Raw genomic sequence first — 17,500 nt, 5'->3', positions numbered from 1 at the left:
ATTTATATACTTGGGGAGCAGGCACAGGACACCATTAATAATATTATTATTATATATATAATTTATTTATTTATATACTTGGGGAGTAGACACAGGACACCATTAATATTATATATATGTATATATATATATATATATATATATATATATATATATATATATATCTATATATCTATATATATATATATATATACATATATATACATATATATACATATACATATATATACATATATATATATATATATATATATATATATATATATGTATATATATATATATATATATATACATATATATACATATATATATATATATATATATATATATATATATATATATATATATATATATATATATATATATGTATATATATATATATATATATATATATATGTATATATATATATATATATATATATATATATATATATATATATATATATATATATATATATATATATATATATATATATATATATATATATATATATATATATAATTTATTTGTTTATATACTTAGGGGGCAGGCACAGGTCACCATTATTAATAATATTATAATTATATACATTTATTATTTATTTATATACTTGGGGAGCAGGCACCGGAAACCATTATTAATATTATTAATAATATATATAAATATAATATTTATTTGTTTATATACTTGGGGAGCAGGATCAGGACACCATTAATAATAATATTATAAATATATATAAATGTATTATTTATTTGTTTATAAACTTGGGGAGCAGGCAGAGCACACCATTAATAATAATAATACTATTATTATTAAATACATTTATTATTTATTTATTTATATACTTGGGGAGCAGGCACAGGACACCATTAATAATATTATTAATATTACATATAAATATATTATTTATTTGTTTATATACTTGGGGAGCAGGCAGAGGACACCATTAATAATAATATTATAATTATATACATTTATTATTTATTTATATACTTGGGGAGCAGGCACCGGAAACCATTATTAATATTATTAATAATATATATAAATATAATATTTATTTGTTTATATACTTGGGGAGCAGGAGCAGGACACCATTAATAATAATATTATTAATATATATAAATGTATTATTTATTTGTTTATATACTTGGGGAGCAGGCAGAGGACACCATTAATAATAATAATATTATTATTATTAAATAAATTTATTATTTATTTATTTATATACTTGGGGAGCAGGCACAGGACACCATTAATAATATTATATATAAATATATTATTTATTTGTTTATATACTTGGGGAGCAGGCAGAGGACACCATTAATAATAATAATAATAATAATAATAATAATAATAATAATAATAATAATAATAATAATAATAATAATAATAATGTTAAATACCGGTACATTTATTATTTATTTATTTATATACTTGGGGAGCAGGCACAGGACAACATTAATAATATTATTAATAATATATATAAATATATTATTTGTTTGTATACTTGGGGAGCAGGAACAGGACACCATTAATAATATTATTATTATATACATTTATTATTTATTTATTTATATGCTTGGTAAGCAGGCACAGGACACCCTTATTAATAATATTATTAATATATAAATGTATTTTTTATTTATTTATATACTTGGGGAGCAGGCACAGGACACCATTTATAATATTATTAATAATATATATAGATATATTATTTGTTTGTTTATATACTTGGGGAGCAGGCACAGGACACCATTATTAATACTATTAATAATATATATACATTTATTATTTATTTATTTATATACTTGGGGAGCAGGCAGAGAACACCATTAATAATAATAATATTATTATTATTAAATACATTTATTATGTATTTATTTATATACTTGGGGAGCAGGCACAGGACAACATTAATAATATTATTATTATTAAATACATTTATTATTTATTTATTTATATACTTGGGGAGCAGGAACAGGACACCATTAATAATATTATTAATATATATAAATATATTATTTATTTATTTATATAGTTGGGGAGCAGGAACAGGACACCATTAATAATAATATTATTATTCTATATAAATGTATTATTTATGTATTTATATAGTTGGGGAGCAGGCACAGGACACCATTAATAATATTATTAATAATATATATAGATATATTATTTGTTTGTTTATATACTTGGGGAGCAGGCACAGGACACCATTATTAATACTATTAATAATATATATACATTTATTATTTATTTATTTATATTCTTGGGGAGCAGGCAGAGAACACCATTAATAATAATAATATTATTATTATTAAATACATTTATCATGTATTTATTTATATACTCGGGGAGCAGGCACAGGACAACATTAATAATATTATTATTATTAAATACATTTATTATTTATTTATTTATATACTTGGGGAGCAGGAACAGGACACCATTAATAATATTATTAATATATATAAATATATTATTTATTTATTTATATAGTTGGGGAGCAGGAACAGGACACCATTAATAATAATATGAATATAAATATAAATATAAGGGTGGTTGAAGGACTCACAAGGTGCGTAGTTTGGGCATGTGGTTGAAACTGGAGACGGGGATGCTGCTGATGTTGTTGTTGTTCAGCGTCCTGCAGGCCCACAGAGGAAACACGTCACGCCCGCGCTGACGCGACGCCTGAAGGCAGCGCGGGGACATACTCACAGTACTTCCAGTGAACGCAGCGCTCGGAACGCTCCCTCCTCGATGCAGCTGATGTGGTTCTTGTCCAGCTGGCTGTCAGTCCACACAGCTACTTAAACTATGCAGTACTAACTAGTACACACTAACCAGTGCATCAACCATGCACTAACTAGTACACACTAACCAGTGCACAAACCGTGCACTAACTAGTAGATACTGACCGGTGCACTAGATGATACTAACCAGTACATCAACCATGCAGTACTAACTAGTAGACATTAACTGTGTACTAACTAGTACACACTAACCAGTGCATAAACCATGTACTAACTAGTAGATACTGACAATAGCATCAACTATGCACTAACTAGTACACACTAACCAGTGCATAAACCATGTTGTACTAACTAGTGCACAATAACCAGTACATTAACCATATACTAACTAGTAGATACTGACCAGTGCATTAACCATTTTCTAACTAGTAGATACTGACCAGTGAAATCAAATATGCACTAACTAGCAGATGCTAACCAGTACTTAACCCATGTAGTAATCACTTGTCCACACTAACCAGTGCATTATCCATGCACTAACTAGTAGATACTGACCAGTGAATCAACTGTGCACTAACATACATATACTAGCCAGTACTTAAACTGTGCAGAACTAACTAGTACACACTAACCAGTGCATTAACCATATAGTAACTAGAATATATTGGCCGGCGCTAACTATTAACTATGCACTAACTAGCAGATACTAACAGTACAAAAACGATGCAGTACTAACCAGTACAACAACAATGCAGTGCTAACCAGTACATAAACCACATACTAACTAGTAAATACTAACCAGCGCAGAAACCATGTACAAACTAGTAAATACTATCCCGTACATAAACAATGTAATAACTGGTAGATACTAACCAGTACATGAACCATGTACTAACTAGTAAATACTAACAGCACATAAACAATATACTAACTAGTAAATACAAACAGTACATAAACAATATACTAACTAGTAAATACAAGCAGTACATAAACAATGCAATAACTAATAAATACTAACCAGTGCATAAACCATGTACTAAATAGTAAATATTAAAAGTACACAAACAATACACTAACTAGTAAATACTAACAGTACATAAACAATATACTGACTAGTAAATACTAAAAGTACATAAACAATGTAATAACTAGTAAATACTAACCAGTGCATAAACCAAGTACTAACTAGTAAATAATAACCAGTACATGAACTGTGTACTAACTAGTAGATACTAACCAGTGCATAAACCACATACTAACTAGTAAATACTAACAGTACATCAACAATATACTAATTAGTAAATACTAGTAGTACATAAACCATGCACTAACTAGTAAATACTAACAGTACATCAACAATATACTAACTAGTAAATACTAACAGTACATCAACCATGTACTAACTAGTAAATACTAACAGTACATCAACAATATACTAACTAGTAAGTACTAACAGTACACAAACCACATACTAACTAGTAAATACTAACAGTACATAAACCATGTACTAACTAGTAAATACTAACAGTACATCAACAATATACTAACTAGTAAGTACTAACAGTACATAAACCACATACTATCTAGTAAATACTAACAGTACATACACCACATACTAACTAGTAAATACTAACAGTGCATAAACAATGTACTAACTAGTAAATACTACCAGTACATCAACAATATACTAACTAGTAAATACTACCAGTACATCAACAATATACTAACTAGTACATACTAACCGCTACAAGCACATGAGTAGAGTACAGTATATCCAGTAAGCTGCCAACAATGCATGTACTGTTAGTTCCACCAGGGGGCAGCAGACCGCTGCCAACAATGCATGTACTGTTAGTTCCACCAGGGGGCAGCAATGCATGTACTGCTAGTTCCACCAGGGGGCAGCAGACTGCTGACCAAGGTAATACTGGCCACGTTATTAGGTACACAGTAGACAGCAGGATGAAGAAGTTGAGTCACTTACAGGTTTTTGAGGTCTGCGGCTCCCCTGAAGGCTCTCCTGGGAACGGCCTGGATACAGTTCTCACTCAGGTCGCTAAAACACACAACAATACAAAATGTTTTACCTGGACTGGAACATTCTCAGGCACCTAGAAGGTTCTCAGTCAAAACATTTGAAAAAATAAGTCATATATTATTATTATTTTATTTTTCAACACTTAAATCTGTAGATCAAATTCAGATTTATATGTCGATATAAAGTTTAAAAAAAAATAAAAATTATATGCTTTATGCCCTTATGTTTTTTATGCCTAAAACAAAACAAATGTCAAATGTTTCCCCCCAAAATGTTTTTAATTGGAATATTCAAGATAAACAATTTGTGCCTTAAATAGGTCAATAATTCATAACTTTGATTTTAATGTTTTTTTAACGTTTGAGCAATGACCATTTAAAAAATACAAAAATCCCACTAAAATTTTTAGGGTATTCCAAAAGTGTCCCACTAATAAAAGTGTTAAAAATAAGGTTATTTTTATTTACAACACCTAAATCTCTAGATTAGTTTTAAAACTATTCCTCGATTATAAGTTGTTTTTTTTTTTTTTTTTTTTTAATGTTCATTTTTTACAAGGCAAACACACAAAACATGCAATATTTTGCCCCAAAAAATATTTCATAACTGGAATTTTTGATGTGAAGTAATTGGAGTCTTAAATATGTCAATAATTCATAACAACATTGATTTTGATTCATTATTATTTTTTGAGCAATGACAGTTTTAAATGAAATGAATAACAAACACAATAAAAAATAAACAGATAATGAGATAAATGAGATAACAATTTAAGTAAAAATGTAATTAAATAAATAAATCAAATTGGTAAAGGTCATGAAATTAAAAACAATAAGTGTAATTAGTAAAACAAGTATTGAAATGAGTAAAGGAAATAAGTTTAAAAAAATCATGAAACAAATACATAAAGAAAATAAGTAAAACGTCTTGAATAAATAAAGGAAATAAGTAAAAAGTCTTAAATAAATAAAGGAAATAAGTAAAAAGTCTTAAATAAATAACGGAAATGAGTAAAACGTCTAAAATAAACAAAGGAAATAAGTAAAAAGTCTTTTAAAAAATTAATAACAAAAATAAGTAAAAGGTCTTAAATAAATAAAGGAAATAAGTAAAAGGTCTTAAAATAAATAAAGAAAATAAGTAAAAAGTATTTAATAAATAAAGGAAATAAGTAAAAGGTCTTAAAATAAAGAAAGAAAGAAAATAAGTAAAATGTCTAAAATAAATAACGGAAATATGTAAAAAGTCTTAAAATAAATAAAGGAAATAAGTAAAAGGTCTTAAAATAAATAAAGAAAAAAAATAAGTATAAAGTCTTCAATAAATAAAGGAAATAAGTAAAAAGTCTTAAATAAATAACGGAAATAAGTAAAATGTCTTAAATAAATAAAGGAAATATGTAAAAAGTCTTAAAATAAATAAATAAAGAAAATAAGTAAAAAGTCTTTAATAAATAAAGGAAATAAGTAAAAGGTCTTAAATAAAAAAAAGAAAGAAAATAAGTAAAATGTCTAGTATAAATAAAGAAAATAAGTAAAAAGTCTTTAATAAATAAAGGAAACAAGTAAAAGGTCTTAAAATAAAGAGAGAAAGAAAATAGGTAAAATGTCTAAAATAAATAAAGGAAATAAGTAAAAAGTCTTAAAATAAATAAAGAAAGAAAATAAGTAAAAAGTCTTAAATAAATAAAGGAAATAGGTAAAAAGTCTTAAATAAATAAATAACAGCAAATAAGCAAACGTCATAAAAGAATAAAGGAAATGAGTAAAAAGTCATAAAAGGAATAAATGAAACCATCAAAAAATCATGACAGAAATAATTGAAAGGAGTAAAAAGGTTGTGAAAAGAACATTTGTCTTGTTCTACTGTACAATTCAAATAGATGATGTAACATACTGTATTTCCGTGTATCTACTAAAGTATATAGTATTGTAAGATCGGCGGGCTGCAAATGGCCCCCGAGCCGCACTTTGGACCCCCCCCGCGCCAACATCTCCATTCCTCAAATAGTCTTCATGTTCTCAATTCCTTTGTCCCAGACGGCACATTTGCTGCAGTTTGTCCAAACGAGAGGAACAATATTGTTCCCTTGATGCTGTCTGCGCTCGTGAGAACTTGAAGAAAGGAAGATTGTTGTTGAAACGCCCGACTGGCTGACACCGGTCCCGGGGTCTCCTGTCTAGACCAGGGTGTGCAAGTGTGGCCCCCCGGGTGACTTTTTAACGGCCCATTCTACAAACACCATCACAAAGAAAACCATCAAAAAGTGTAAGAAAAAGGTGAAACCGGTGAAATGTAACAAGAAAAAGTTGCAATGTTGACAGGTGTCAAAGTCAAGGACCGGGGGCCACATCTCCAGCCTGGGAATGTGTGTTAATAAAATACTTCTTTTTTTTTTTTTTTTACTAAATGCAGATAATTATTTCGATTTTGACAGGAAAAAAGTGTTATTATATACTCATGCCAAATATGACATATAGTAAAAATAAGTTAGTTTGCACATGAAAACATCTAATAATGGAGTGCATAATCAATAATGTAACAATGGGAGGTACACATTTTTACCAATGCTGCCAAATGATATTCATTATTTGAAAATCAGATCAATTAGAATTCTGATTAATCTCAGGTTACACACAAGTTTAGTGGATTTATTTGTTTGAATCTGGGATCACTGAAATGGAACACTTCCTTAAGTGCACTTCAAAGTCTCAGTGCGCATGTACTTCAAGTGGAATAAAACCTAAAAAAAGAATAACTTTCCTGTCTGGCTGAAATGACCTTGGAATGCCAACAGTACGACCTTTAGCCGCCCTATGCTAACGTCCCTCAATGTTTCTCCAACGTCGTTCTTGCAGCGGAATGTTAGCCCCGCCCACCTCCGCGCGCCATCAACGGGAATATTGACATACTTCACGTCTGCGTGGAGGCGAGGTTGCTACGGTTACGTCAACACAGGTGACACACCACTATTGTTGACACACGCACACGCACACCCACACGCGCACACACACACACACACACACACACACACACACACACACACACACACACACACACACACACACACACACACACACACACACACACACACTTTACTGTATATATATTAGTTAGTGTCCCCTCAGGATGTCCCCAGACTCTTGTTGCTAGGAGACAAGATGATGTTTACTGCAGGGAAACACCACATGGTCACAGCTGTGTGTGTGTGTGTGTGTGTGTGTGTGTGTGTGTGTGTGTGTGTGTGTGTGTGTGTGTGTGTGTGTGTGTGTGTGTGTGTGTGTGTGTGTGTGTGTGTGTGTGTGTGTGTGTGTGTGTGTGTGTGATATTTGCTCTCTCCTCCTCTCATCAGTGTCCATGTCTCTTTCTCATGGCTCTTCTTCTTCGGCCCGTCTTTGTCTGCTGGCCTACCTCCGTCCTCCTCCTCAACTATTTGCTGAGAAAGGTAAACTTTCCCACTCGCTTCCTGCTCGCCCTCTGACCCTCACCTCATTTCTCAGTTCTCATCCCTCTGCCGCACAACACCCTACACTCACACACACACTACACACTTACACCTTGCACACCCTTTGGTAATAAAGTCAGTCATATTTTGTTCTGCGTGCATTGAGGTCCAGGCGGGCGAAGATGAAGAGAGGAAGATGAGAACATGAGGAAGGTGAAGATTGGTGAGGTGAGGATGAAGATGAGGAGGAGGTGGAGGGTTAAGATGAAGAAGGCGAGGAGAGCGAGGACAAGGGGTCAAGACGAGAATGAGGAGGATGAGGAAGCCGACGATCGGGACGGTCATGAAATGAGAATGAAGGGGAGGATGAAGATGAGAGGTGTGAAAGTAATGCTGATGAGGAAGAAGATGAAAATAAAGGAGAAGAGGGAAAAGGCTAGAATGATGACGATGAAGTGCATGAGAAAGAAGATGAAGGTGAAGAAAATGAGGTGGATGAGGAAGATGCTGAAGGTGGATTGAATGAGGTAGATGAGAGAGAAGATGAGGATGAAGAAAATGAGGTAGATGAGAAAGAAGATGAGGATGGAGAAAATGAGGTAGATGAGAAAGAACACGAGGTAGATGAGAAATAAGATGAGGATGAAGAACATGAGATAGATGAGAAAGAGGATGAGGATGAAGAAAATGAGGTAGATGAGAAAGAAAATGAGGTAGATGAGAAAGAAGATTAGGATGTAGAAAATTAGGTCGATGAGAAAGAACACGAGATAGATGTGAAAGAAGATGAGGATGAAGAAAATGAGATAGATGAGAAAGAGGATGAGGATGAATAAAATGAGGTAGATGAGAAAGAAAATGAGGCAGATGAGAACGAAGATTAGGATGTAGAAAATGAGGTCGATGAGAAAGATGAAAGTGAATAAAATGAGGTAGATGAGAAAGAACATGAGATAAGATGAGGATGAAGAAAATCAGATAGATGAGAAAGAGGATGAAGAAAATGAGGTAGATGAGAAAGAAAATGAGGTAGATGAGAAAGAAGATTAGGATGAAGAAAATGAGGTCGATGAGAAAGAAGATGAGGATGAAGAAAATTAGGTAGATGAGAAAGAACACGAGATAGATGAGAAATAAGATGAGGATGAAGAAAATGAGATAGATGAGCAAGAGGATGAGGATGAAGAAAATGAGGTAGATGAGAATGAAGAAAATGAGGTAGATGAGGATGAAGATTAGGATGTAGAAAATGAGGTCGATGAGAAAGAAGATGAAGGTGAATAAAATGAGGTAGATGAGAAAGAAGATGAGGATGAAGAAAATGAGGTAGATGAGAAAGAAGATGAGGATGAAGAAAATGAGGTCGACGAGAAAGACGATGAAGGTGAATAAAATGAGGTCGATGAGAAAGAAGATGAAGGTGAATAAAATGAGGTAGATGAGAAAGAAGATGAGGATGAAGAAAATTAGGTAGATGAGAAAGAAAATGATATAGATGAGAAAGCTGACGATGAAGAAAAGGAGGTAAATGAGAAAGAAGATGAGGATGAAAAAAATGAGGTTGATGAGAAAGGAGATGAGGATGAAGAATGTGAGGTAGATGAGAAAGAAAATGAGGTAGATGAGAAAGCAAGATGAGCAAGAAGAAAATTAGGGAAATGAGAAAGAACGAGAGAATTAAGAAAATGAGGTAGATGAGGAAGATGCTGAAGGTGGATTGAATGAGGTAGATGAGAGAGAAGATGAGGATGAAGAAAATGAGGTAGATGAGAAAGAAGACGAGGATGAAGAAAATGAGGTAGATGAGAAAGAACACGAGGTAGATGAGAAATAAGATGAGGAGGAAGAAAATGAGATGGATGAGAAAGAGGATGAGGATGAAGAAAATGAGGCAGATGAGAAAGAAAATGAGGTAGATGAGAAAAAAGATTAGGATGTAGAAAATGAGGTCGATGAGAAAGAACACGAGACAGATGTGAAAGAAGATGAGGATGAAGAAAATGAGATAGATGAGAAAGAGGATGAGGATGAATAAAATGAGGTAGATGAGAAAGAAAATGAGGCAGATGAGAACGAAGATTAGGATGTAGAAAATGCGGTCGATGAGAAAGAAGATGAAAGTGAATAAAATGAGGTAGATGAGAAAGAACATGAGATAGATGAGAGATAAGATGAGGATGAAGAAAATCAGATAGATGAGAAAGAGGATGAAGAAAATGAGGTAGATGAGAAAGAAAATGAGGTCGATGAGAAAGAAGATTAGGATGAAGACAATGAGGTCGATGAGAAAGAAGATGAGGATGAAGAAAATTAGGTAGATGAGAAAGAACACGAGATAGATGATAAATAAGATGAGGATGAAGAAAATGAGATAGATGAGCAAGAGGATGAGGATGAAGAAAATGAGGTAGATGAGAATGAAGAAAATGAGGTAGATGAGGATGAAGATTAGGATGTAGAAAATGAGGTCGATGAGAAAGAAGATGAAGGTGAATAAAATGAGGTAGATGAGAAAGAAGATGAGGATGAAGAAAATGAGGTAGATGAGAAAGAAGATGAGGATGAAGAAAATGAGGTCGACGAGAAAGACGATGAAGGTGAATAAAATGAGGTAGATGAGAAATAAGATGAGGATGAAGAACATGAGATAGATGAGAAAGAGGATGAGGATGAAGAAAATGAGGTAGATGAGAAAGAAAGTGAGGTAGATGAGAAAGAAGATTAGGATGTAGAAAATGAGGTCGATGAGAAAGAACACGAGATAGATGTGAAAGAAGATGAGGATAAAGAAAATGAGATAGATGAGAAAGAGGATGAGGATGAATAAAATGAGGTAGATGAGAAACAAAATGAGGCAGATGAGAACGAAGATTAGGATGTAGAAAATGAGGTCGATGAGAAAGACGATGAAAGTGAATAAAATGAGGCAGATGAGAAAGAACATGAGATAGATGAGAAATAAGATGAGGATGAAGAAAATCCGATAGATGAGAAAGAGGATGAAGAAAATGAGGTACATGAGAAAGAAAATGAGGTAGATGAGAAAGAAGATGAGGATGAAGAAAATGAGGTCGATGAGAAAGAAGATGAGGATGAAGAAAATTAGGTAGATGAGAAAGAACACGAGATAGATGAGAAATAAGATGAGGATGAAGAAATTGAGATAGATGAGCAAGAGGATGAGGATGACGAAAATGAGGTAGATGAGAATGAAGAAAATGAGGTAGATGAGGATGAAGATTAGGATGTAGAAAATGAGGTTGATGAGAAAGAAGATGAAGGTGAATAAAATGAGGTAGATGAGAAAGAAGATGAGGATGAAGAAAATGAGGTCGATGAGAAAGAAGATGAGGATGAAGAAAATGAGGTTGACGAGAAAGACGATGAAGGTGAATAAAATGAGGTAGATGAGAAAGAAGATGAGGATGAAGAAAATGAGGTAGATGAGAAAGAAGATTAGGATGAAGAAAATTAGGTAGATGAGAAACAAAATGATATAGATGAGAAAGGTGACGATGAAGAAAAGGAGGTAAATGAGAAAGAAGATGAGGATGAAAAAAATGAGGTTGAGGAGAAAGGAGATGAGGATGAAGAATGTGAGGTAGATGAGAAAGAAAATGAGGTATATGAGAAAGCAAGATGAGCAAGAAGAAAATTAGGGAAATGAGAAAGAAGGAGAGAATTAAGAAAATGAGGTAGATCAGGAAAAAAATGAGGTAGATGAGAAAGAAGATGAAGAAAATGAGGTAGATGAGAAATAAAATGAAGTTGAAGAAAATGAGGTAGATGAGAAAGAAAATTAAAGATGAAGAAAATGAGGTAGATGAGAAAGAAAATTAGAGATGAAGAAAATGAGGTAGATGAGAAAAAGATTAAGAAAATGATAAAGATGAGAAAGAAGATGAAGAAAATGAGGTAGATGAGAAGGAAGATAAGATAGATGAGAAAGAAGATGAAGAAAATGGGGTAGATGAGAAAGCAGATGAAAATAAAAAAATGAGGTAGATGAGAAAGAAGATGAAGAAAATGAGGTCGATGAGAAATAAAATGAAGTTGAAGAAAATGAGGTAGATGAGAAATAAAATTAAAGATGAAGAAAATGAGATAGATGAGAAAGAAGGTGAGAATGAAAAAAATTATAAAGAAGATAAGGATAAAGAAAATTAGACTGATGAAAAAGAAAATGAGGATGAAGAAAATTAGGTAGATGAGAAAAAGATAAAGAAAATGATATAGATGAGAAAGATGAAGAAAATGAGATAGATGAGAAAGAAGATAAGATAGATGAGAAAGAAGATGAAGAAAATGAGGTAGATGAAAAAGAAGATAAGAGATGAGAAAGAAGATTAGGTAGATGAGAAAGAAGATGAGGATGAAGATGAGGATGAGGATGTGGAGTTTGACAATGAAGATGATGATATCCTGTCAAGAAGAAGATGACTGTTAGATTGTGCCCATCATGCATCATCATGTCTCATCAGCAGTCATGTGACTGACCTGAGGATGCTCATCAGTAGTCATGTGACTGACATGAGGATGCTCATCAGTAGTCATGTGACTGACATGAGGATGCTCATCAGTAGTCATGTGACTGACATGAGGATGCTCATCAGTAGTCATGTGACTGACCTGAGGATGCTCATCAGTAGTCATGTGACTGACATGAGGATGCTCATCAGTAGTCATGTGACTGACATGAGGATGCTCATCAGTAGGTGGTCACCACAAAGTATATGCACAAACGTGCCTTGGAGGAAATGTGTGAGGAGCAGCCAATGCGAACATGAGGACATCACGGGGACATGAGAACATGAGGACATCATGGGGACATGAGAACATGAGGACATCACGGGGACATGAGAACATGAGGACATCATGGGGACATGAGAACATGAGGACATCACGGGGACATGAGAACATGAGGACATCACGGGAACATGAGAACATGAGGACATCACAGGGACATGAGAACATGAGGACATCATGGGGACATGAGAACATGAGGACATCACGGGGACATGAGAACATGAGGACATCACAGGAACATGAGAACATGAGGACATCACGGGGACATGAGAACATGAGGACATCACGGGGACATGAGAACATGAGGACATCATGGGGACATGGGAACATGAGGACATCATGGGGACATGAGAACATGAGGACATCACAGGAACATGAGAACATGAGGACATCACGGGGACATGAGAACATGAGGACATCATGGGGACATGAGAACATGAGGACATCACGGGGACATGAGAACATGAGGACATCATGGGGACATGAGAACATGAGGACATCACAGGGACATGAGAACATGAGGACATCACGGGGACATGAGAACATGAGGACATCACGGGGACATGAGAACATGAGGACATCACGGGGACATGAGGACATCATGGCGACATGAGAACATGAGGACATCACAGGGACATGAGAACATGAGGACATCATGGGGACATGAGAACATGAGGACATCACGGGGACATGAGGACATCATGGCGACATGAGAACATGAGGACATCACAGGGACATGAGAACATGAGGACATCATGGGGACATGAGAACATGAGGACATCGTGGGGACATGAGAACATGAGGACATCACGGGGACATGAGAACATGAGGACATCACAGGAACATGAGAACATGAGGACATCACGGGAACATGAGAACATGAGGACATCACGGGGACATGAGAACATGAGGACATCATGGGGACATGAGAACATGAGGACATCATGGGGACATGAGAACATGAGGACATCACGGGGACATGAGAACATGAGGACATCACGGGGACATGAGAACATGAGGACATCATGGGGACATGAGAACATGAGGGGATCACGGGGACATGAGAACATGAGGACATCACGGGGACATGAGAACATGAGGACATCACGGGGACATGAGAACATGAGGACATCACGGGGACATGAGAACATGAGGACATCATGGGGACATGAGAACATGAGGACATCACGGGGACATGAGAACATGAGGACATCACGGGAACATGAGAACATGAGGACATCACGGGGACATGAGATCAAGGGGACATGAGAACATGAGGACATCACAGGGACATGAGGACATGAGGACATCATGGGGACATGAGAACATGAGGACATCACTGGAACATGAGAACATGAGGACATCACGGGGACATGAGAACATGAGGACATCACAGAGACATGAGAACATGAGGACATCACGGGGACATGAGAACATGAGGACATCATGGGGACATGAGAACATGAGGACATCACGGGGACATGAGAACATGAGGACATCACGGGGACATGAGAACATGAGGACATCACAGGGACATGAGAACATGAGGACATCACGGGGACATGAGAACATGAGGACATCACGGGAACATGAGAACATGAGGACATCACGGGGACATGAGAACATGAGGACATCACGGGGACATGAGAACATGAGGACATCACGGGGACATGAGAACATGAGGACATCATGGGGACATGAGAACATGAGGACATCATGGGGACATGAGAACATGAGGACATCACGGGGACATGAGAACATGAGGACATCACGGGAACATGAGAACATGAGGACATCACGGGAACATGAGAACATGAGGACATCACGGGGACATGAGAACATGAGGACATCATGGGGACATGAGAACATGAGGACATCATGGGGACATGAGAACATGAGGACATCACGGGGACATGAGAACATGAGGACATCACGGGGACATGAGAACATGAGGACATCACGGGGACATGAGAACATGAGGACATCACGGGGACATGAGAACATGAGGACATCAAGGGGACATGAGAACATGAGGACATCACGGGGACACGAGAACATGAGGACATGAAGGGGACATGAGAACATGAGGACATCACGGGGACATGAGAACATGAGGACATCACGGGGACATGAGAACATGAGGACATCATGGGGACAAGAGAACATGAGGACATCAAGGGGACATGAGAACATGAGGACATCACGGGGACATGAGAACATGAGGACATGAAGGGGACATGAGAACATGAGGACATCATGGGGACATGAGAACATGAGGACATCATGGGGACATGAGAACATGAGGACATCATGGGGACATGAGAACATGAGGACATCATGGGGACATGAGAACATGAGGACATCACGGGAACATGAGAACATGAGGACATCATGGGGACATGAGAACATGAGGACATCATGGGGACATGAGAACATGAGGACATCATGGGGACATGAGAACATGAGGACATCATGAGAACATGAGGACATCATGGGGACATGAGAACATGAGGACATCATGGGGACATGAGAACATGAGGACCTTCCTGCTAGGAGACAGACAGGAGTTGAAGACAAGATGGCGGCCGACAAGAAGGTTGAATAACAGTGTGCTGGACCTCACCACTGACTCCGCCCCCTTTGTCATGACACACCTGTTCTCATCAACATCTGCACCACCTTCACATGCTCAACATGGACATTTGGAAAACACACACACACACACACACACACACACACACACACACACACACACACACACACACACACACACACACACACACACACACACACACACACACACACACACACACACACACACACACACACACACACACAGAACCAATCAGCAGCTTATTCGCTGTCTCTGCGGTGCCAAGCTTTGTAGAAGACATCAGTGCAGGAAGAAGGTGCTAATAGCTCTGCAGTGTGTGTGTGTGTGTGTGTGTGTGTGTGTGTGTGTGTGTGTGTGTGTGTGTGTGTGTGTGTGTGTGTGTGTGTGTGTGTGTGTGTGTGTGTGTGTGTGTGTGTGTGTGTGTGTGTGTGTGTGTGAGAGAGAGAGAGAGTGTGTGTGCAGGAACTGATTGATCGAACACGCCAAGTCCATTCTGGAGTACGAGTGGGAAATTGCAACAACACATGCACACACACACACACACACACACACACACACACACACACACACACACACACACACACACACACACACACACACACAAGGCAATTTGCAGGTTGTGAGAGCCGAGATGGTTTCTTGCGTGTGTCAAAAGTCCGAGTGCGACTTGAAAGGTGTCACATGATCTGACAGGAAACATCAAACCATTGTTTCCATGGCAACACAATGACGTAGTGACATTCCTACTGATGCTTGTAGATCCACAGCAGTAGTATCAACACTTTCCGCAGGGTCAGTTGTTGGCGTGCGAGCGCTGAGTGGAAGAATGGGAGTGTGTGAGCGTGGGCGTGGCCTAACACAACACGCCTTCATCCACTGTGGAGCATTATTTAGCGAGTAGAAAAAGTGAAAGAGAGGACTATCTTGCCTCATGCGTTTATTCCATCATCAAATACACAGAAGACTTTATAGAGCGGAGATCCGCCACCACAAGCCCAGGGAGCGTGCAAGTCGACCTTTATCACTTCCATTAAACACTGGCTAGGAAGACTACTCTGTGGTCTGGCAAGACCACTGCTTGACCAGGAAGTAGGATGTACAGGAAGTAGGATGTACAGGAAGTAGGATGCACATAAAGTAGGACGTACAGGAAGTAAAATGTACAGGAAGTAGGATGGAGGAAGTAGGATGTACAGGAAGTAGGATGCACAGGAAGTAGGATACACATAAAGTAGGATGTACAGGAAGTAAGATGTACAGGAAGTAGGATGGAGGAAGTAGGATGTGGAGGAAGAAGGATGCACGGGAAGTAGGATAAACATAAAGTAGGATGTACAGGAAGTAAGATGTACAGGAAGTAGGATGGAGGAAGTAGAATGTGGAGGAAGTAGGATGCACAGGAAGTAGGATACACATAAAGTAGGATGTACAGGAAGTAGATGTACAGGAAGTAGGATGGAGGAAGTAGGATGGAGGAAGTAGGATGCACAGGAAGTAGGATGCTCAGGAAGTAGGATGCACAGGAAGTAGGATGCACAGGAAGTAGGATGGAGGAAGTAGGATACACAGGAAGTAGGATGCACAGGAAGTAGGATGGAGGAAGTAAGATGCACAGGAAGTAGGATGGAGGAAGTAGGATGTACAGGAAGTAGGGTAGAGGAAGTAAGATGCACAGGAAGTAGGATGGAGGAAGTAGGATTAAAGGAAGTAGGATGCAGAGGAAGTAGGATGGACAGGGAGTAGGGTGTAGGAAGTAGGATGTGCAAGAAGTAGGATGTACAGAAAATAGGATGGAGGAAATAAAAAGTATGGGAAGTGGGATGGAGGATGTAGGTTACACAAGAAGTAGGATGGAGGAAGT

The 17,500-nt window shown here is 36.6% G+C and overlaps 1 pseudogene; it reads right to left on the bottom strand.

The window, feature by feature from the left end:
- LOC133633747 (slit homolog 1 protein-like) overlaps window positions 1-17,500 on the bottom strand; it is a 101,774-nt pseudogene that overhangs the window by 54,149 nt on the left and 30,125 nt on the right.

Source organism: Entelurus aequoreus, linkage group LG18 (assembly GCF_033978785.1).
Source record: "Entelurus aequoreus isolate RoL-2023_Sb linkage group LG18, RoL_Eaeq_v1.1, whole genome shotgun sequence".
In the NCBI taxonomy this organism is placed as follows: Eukaryota; Metazoa; Chordata; class Actinopteri; order Syngnathiformes; family Syngnathidae; genus Entelurus; species Entelurus aequoreus.
The sequence above is the reverse complement of the archived record's forward strand: the minus strand, read 5'-3'. Positions and strand labels throughout refer to the sequence as shown.